Source organism: Vicugna pacos, chromosome 13, assembly GCF_048564905.1.
Source record: "Vicugna pacos chromosome 13, VicPac4, whole genome shotgun sequence".
Lineage (NCBI taxonomy): Eukaryota > Metazoa > Chordata > Mammalia > Artiodactyla > Camelidae > Vicugna > Vicugna pacos.
This window is the reverse complement of record NC_132999.1, coordinates 34,028,912-34,035,040: the sequence shown is the minus strand read 5'-3', so window position 1 is coordinate 34,035,040 and position 6,129 is coordinate 34,028,912.

Genomic DNA, 6,129 nt, shown 5'->3' with positions numbered 1-6,129 from the left:
TATGAATCAAGATGTATATGCAAAGATTTTCATCACATCATTTTTATAACATGGAAAGAAAGAAAGAGAGAAAGAGAAAGAAAAAGAAAAAAGGGAGAAAGGAATCTATATATCTAAGGATGAGGAGGGTGGTAAAATAAAATATGGCAACTCCATATACTAGAAGATTATTCAGTCATTAAAAATTTTTTTACACACTTTAAAATGATATATGGACTAGTCCTTATAATTTTGTTGGACAAGAAAGCAAGACACAAAATTGTCTATGCAGTATATTAATCATGTAGAAGAAAACCACATATGCCCATTAAAATGTTAGCAGTGTTTCTCTTAATGGATGCTTTATTTTTCCTTTTTGCTTGCTTGTATTTTCCACAATGAGCAAATACTACTTAAACTTCTTTTTTGAAAGTCACCCCTTTTCAGCTCCTAAGAATGTGGCCACCCCTTCACCCATGTCAGTAATTTGGACACCTGGGTAAAAACACTTGATGAGTGACAGAGGAAGGTTAGTAATGTTTTTCATGCCTTATAACTTTTCCCCAATGATCCACAGAAAGATCAATTTTTCTTGTAATTGTCATTCCTCCCTGAGAAAGAATCCATCACTTCATCACATGACTTTTTTTTTTTTAAGTAAAACAAAATGAGGGAACAGAACATAAACTCGTGCTGAACCCTGATATGAAAATGAATAGGCACTGGGATTCCAGCTGCCAGTGAAGTGCCAGGGCAGAAGGGATGCTCAGGCTGATGGATGCCAGAGACTGAGGCAGAAGTGCCTCCATTTCAGGCCTGAAATGCCTGCAGGAATTCCAGGCTGCCACTTTCTGGGCTCTGTGGACACATTCTGCCTAGAGGCCCACAGATGACAAGGTCTCCCTCACTGTAGGCAATGGCTGATTGCCAATGATTGCTGGCTGAGAAGACAGAAAGCAAATGATGCCACTATGACAACACAAATGGCACCACCTCCAGGAAGCTTTCCCTGCCTCCTTCCTCAATCCCCATGACCTCTCCAGACTGCATTTCTCCCCCAAGAAGCCATGACTCTGGTGCTTTCCCTGCACTTCTTAGAGCAAATGTCACCACTATTGATGTGGCAGTTGGTATTATGAGAAGACATCACAGCGATCTTCATTCATTTCCAGGCTCTGCTACTCAATTCCTGAGCCTCATTTTCCTGAGCTGTAAAATGGACACTGTAATCTCCACAGCACAGAACACTGCCCCCGTCCTGTGATTCTCTTTGGGAACAATCTGACAACCCCATCCTCAAGCTCCTATAACACGATTGTGCCCAAAGAAACTGCCTAGCAGCCCAGAACCACAAAGAAGCACTCACCAGGCCCAGCCCAGTGGTGGCAGCCCCCTCACCCCAGCCTCCCCACCCAGACCTCCAGCCAGCCGCAGCCAGGGAACAGCCAGCCAGCAGTGGCTAATGATACCCCTCCCATCTTATGGACAAAGTAATTGCCAGGTGGGACGAGAGGACCCCAATTATTGAGGGTCTGTGTAGGGGTGTGGTCACAGGCATGTCCAAAACCGTACTCAAGTTCCCCTCAAATGTGTTACTTTTCCTGATCCCCATCTCAGAGAATAACACCACCCCAGAGACCCCAGTTGGAGATCAAGACATGCCTCCCATTCGATCTATCATCAAGTTCTGTCGCTCTTACCCCTCCCAAATCCATCCATTTCTTTCCATCCCACAGCTGCTGTGCTGTGTAGTTCATGCCATTGTCATCCTCCTCACAGCTCCTTGCCTCCACACTGCCTTCCAGAGGGTCCGTCTCCTCCTGCCTCTGCTGAAAACCCCTCAACAGCTCTCAGAAAGGAAACCAGCCTCAATAACTTTGAACCCCCACCTTGCCCCAGTCTGGCCCCAGCTTACCCATCCAACCTCATCTCTTTCCACTCCCTTCCTCCTGCCTTGTAGTTTCCCCTGGATTCACTGTCTTGTTTCTCACCTGCCTGTTTTCACTCATGCTGTCCTCTCTGTCATTAACAGCCTTCTCTTTTCCCTCTTCCACTGACTAGCTGCCACTCACAGTCTAAGACTCAGCTCAGATTTCCACTCTTCGAGAAGACTTTCTGCTCTCCATCCCTACCCCCTCGCCCAGACTAGGCTAAGTGCTGCCACTTGCTGAACACTGCTCCAGCACCTTTGCTCTTTTAACTCATTTAATCCTCACAACAATCCCTGGGTCCAGGTTCTCCTATTATTCTTGTTTTACAGATAAAACTGAGGCTTGTACAAGTTAAAGCAAATTTTCCAAGGCCAAACAGTGAGTAGCCTAGCAGCACTGAAAACCAGGTCTATTTACTTTTTTTCAATAATAAGAGCTGTATTGTCCTTTTCTGTTTATAAAAGTAACAAGAAAAAAGCAAAGACACGCTCTTCTTCTTGTCAGTTTATTGAATACCCTTGATCTGGCATATAGTAGGCACTCAATAAATGCCATCTCCCTATGCCTACATATACATGCTGATTTGGACAACATTTCCTATAGCTGCACACCATTCCTGCAGTTGCATTTCCTGAAGCCGGAGACCTTGGGAGTGCCCACAGCATCCCCACTCCCTCATGTCCTCTCCCGCTCAGCTCCATCCTCTCCCCAGTACTAGGTGTGAGGCTCTCAGACCTCCGAAGTATAATTCCAGCTTGGCTTCCCTGCCAAGCGAGCAGAGTAATTGGTTGAATTCGCTCTTTGTGTCCAAATCAGGTCTGTCCAGAGACCAAGCCGTGCTCAGGCTTGGGGCTGTCCCGCATAGGCCCGGGTATTCCCCCTCATCTTCCACCCCACTGTCTCCAGCACTTAGCATGCTCCCTACCCCAGCCTTCAAATCTCCCCACCAAAAAACCTCGAGACCAGAGTTCCACCTGGTCAAGGTGCTACCTACCCACCACACTCCTAGTTGGGCTCTCCCTCCCCATAGCGGGGAAGGCACACACCCCACCCCCACCCCCAAGGGTTTTAGGCCCTGGCGCCCTCCGGCCAAGGCTGGCGGAGGCACATCCAGCCAAGCGCTGGCGCCGGGTGCGTCCCGCTTTACGGGAAGGACGTCCGGGAATAAATCTGGAGCCTATTTGAATCGCAGCACCGAGAGGGCTCACAGCTGCCGAGGCCCCAAAGTTGAGGAAGTTCCTCTCCTGTCCCCGCCCAGTTTGGGGTTGGGGGACAGTAGGAGAGTGCGAAGGAAGCTGCTGAAGGGAGGAGGTGTGTGCACTGGCTGGGAGACCCGGGCGGGAAGGCAGCTAGCAGGGCGTAATCTCCTCCCTGGCTGGGCCCGACCTCAGGCTGGGACTGGGTCCTGTCGAGAGAGGTGGGGACAGAGGCTTTAAATGGATATGTGTGTCTAGAGTTAAAGGAAACAGCCTGGGCCCTGGGTTGGTGAGAGTGCGGCAGCCCCCCCCCACCACTAAGAATCTCCCAGCCACGGTCTCCTCAGATCCCCCTACCAGCCACCTCTGGGCCCTGGTGTCCCTGTGGCCTGTACCTCTGTGACTGTTAAGTATTCCCAGAGCACAGACAATCCTGACCTCAAGTCCTGACCCTGGTTTATACTATTGCCCATCAGATTTCTACTCCAGCCACATGGACCGCCTTACTCATTCATCCCACAAAGCCAATCAGTGTCCCCTCTGGGCCGCTGCTCATGCTGTTTCTCTGTGAGGAAAGACTTACCTTTTTGCATCAGCTAAAATGTTTTCCTTTCTATAAGTTCAGCTTTAACTCCAGCTATACATTTTGCATGAAGCCTGTAGGGGTCTGTGCCCCAGCCTCTCTAAGCTCTGAGTGTACAAAGTCTGAATCTCTCTTATTAGCCCTAACACCCATCTTGGTGCATCTACCAACCCTGTTTTTCCCATTGGGCTGCAAGCTGTCCAGAACAAGGACCAGGACAAGTTCAACTCTGTGTACCTCATGTCAAGTGGAGTGCCTGGCGCTTGCTGGTTACAGCAGTGACTGCTGTGAGATTTTTAGCAAGTTTTGTTTCCTCTCTGGACCTCAAACTCTTTCCTCACCCTTATAGTAAAGGATCTGGATGAGATGACCTTCCAAGTGGTGCCTCCAGTCTTGACCCTGTGAGTCACTGACTTCCTGATTTCCCAGCCTCCTAGGATGACCCAGCCTTGGACAGGCCAGGATCAGGTATCCATCTGAAATCCTTCCCCCTCCTTTGAGTCAGGTTACTGAGGCAGTTGTGCAAGGTTGCTGAGTGTTAGGGATCCAAAAGGTGCTGGGAACCTCAAGGCAGTGAGTCAAGTGCCAACATACCATAATACTTTCCCAGCTGGAAGGTCCCCTCCCCCAGGTCCCAGAGGCCTGACAACAGCTCCAGCTTCAAGGGGCAGAGGCTAGCTCATTCTAGAAAGTGAAGAAGGTCTCATTCACAGCCCCTCCCCAGCATACACACACTGTCTCCAGGAACAGTGGCAGCAGCATCTCAACACTCTAAAGACCAGACCAGGACCTCCCCACTCTCCAATCCAGCCTCCTTACACCCAACCCAGCCCAGCTATCTCCAATCTGAGCTGAAAATACCCAGAATTCCCAAGGGAAGGAGCCTCAGTTGAGCTTTTTTTTTTTTTCACAATATGGGCTGTGAGTCCTTACTGCAAATCTCCCTAGGTAGAACTCCTCACCTCTCAGAGCTGGCCAGAGGGACCACTTCTCCCTGAAACTCCCATTCTTGGGCTTTCATTTTCCCCATTGAAGTCACACAGATTAATGCTAATCTGAAATCGCAGCCATCAGAATTAAGACAGACCTGGTTGAGATTGTAGGTCTGTTTCTCCCTAGCTGAATGACCTTAGGCACATCACTTACCCTCCCTGAGCCTCAGTTCCTTCATCTATAAAATGGGAGCAATGACTTATATACACAGGGTGGTTGGGGGCATTGTATAAGATTTACAAAAACACCTGTTGTGGGCATTGACCCATACAGGATGCCAAGTATGAGCATCATTTCTCTTCCCTAATCCCTACATTCTTCCCTGAAGCTGCCAGACACTTCGTCTGAAAGCTGAGAATAGAGATATCTTAAGTTAGAACTGATTGGGACAAAACCAGAACTATAAAAGACTAAAAGCTGCACGTAGGACCCAATGACAGATTTCAAAAGAGAGCAAAGGAAATTTGGGGCCTAGAGAGGGGACAGAATTTGCCAAAGATCACACAGCAGGTGCAGGTAGGTACGACAGCAGGCAAGTAGGGAGAGAGAGGCAAGTGGAAGTGTGGGTAGAGGTCAGGGCTGAGTCCATGGACAAGCAACTAAGCGAGGGGATCTCTAGCTGACACTGACCCATTTCCCATGCCCAGCAGGGCCTGGCATTTGCCTTTCTCAGGGGCTGCCTCTTCTGGGTTCCTGAGTTTGCAGTAGTTTCCCAGAAATGCTGAGTAAATATCCCTGTTGTTTACTGAGTAACCAACCCCATAATCAGACAAGGGTCCCTATACAAAGTGCTGCCTCAAGCTTGGCTCCTTCCATGGAGATGCCTGCCCCCAGTAGGCACCACCCCAGACAGATGCCCTCCACAAGGTCGCCTACCGCTGCCTTGCTGGAAGCCCTGAATCCTGCCCCACAGGAAGGTTTTGGTGTACACCATGTTGCTCAAGGTTCAGCATCCCTTTGGAGAGAGTCTGCTCCTCCCAGAAGCCACGAGAAAAGTGTAGTATATGGACTATTTTGTTTGGTATCTTTCTGATCAATTAAAAAAAAAAGCCATTCCAATATGATAAGGAGTCATACTAACCTTTGAAAATGTCCTGGGCTGATGTTAACCCCAATCACAGGGGAGTTGGAGTCATTGGGGCCAGTGTATTATGCTACTCAATGATTTTTTTTTAGGTTATATTTTCTTTGTTTATGTAATTCCCCCTTCTCTCCCCACTGTCATCCCACTCCCCTCATCTTCAGGAACCAGGAATATGTCCTTATGGAAGAGGTCTGTCTCCTGTCTGGTTTATTGCAAGTGTGCTACCTCACCCTAACTAAGCTAATATGTCTCAGGCTCTGCCTCCTCCTTCATGTTTATGTAAGAACTTCCGTGCCCGTCCCCAGTGGGGAATCCCCTGGTTTACACATCCACCTTTTACCAATTGACGTCTCAAGCCAATTT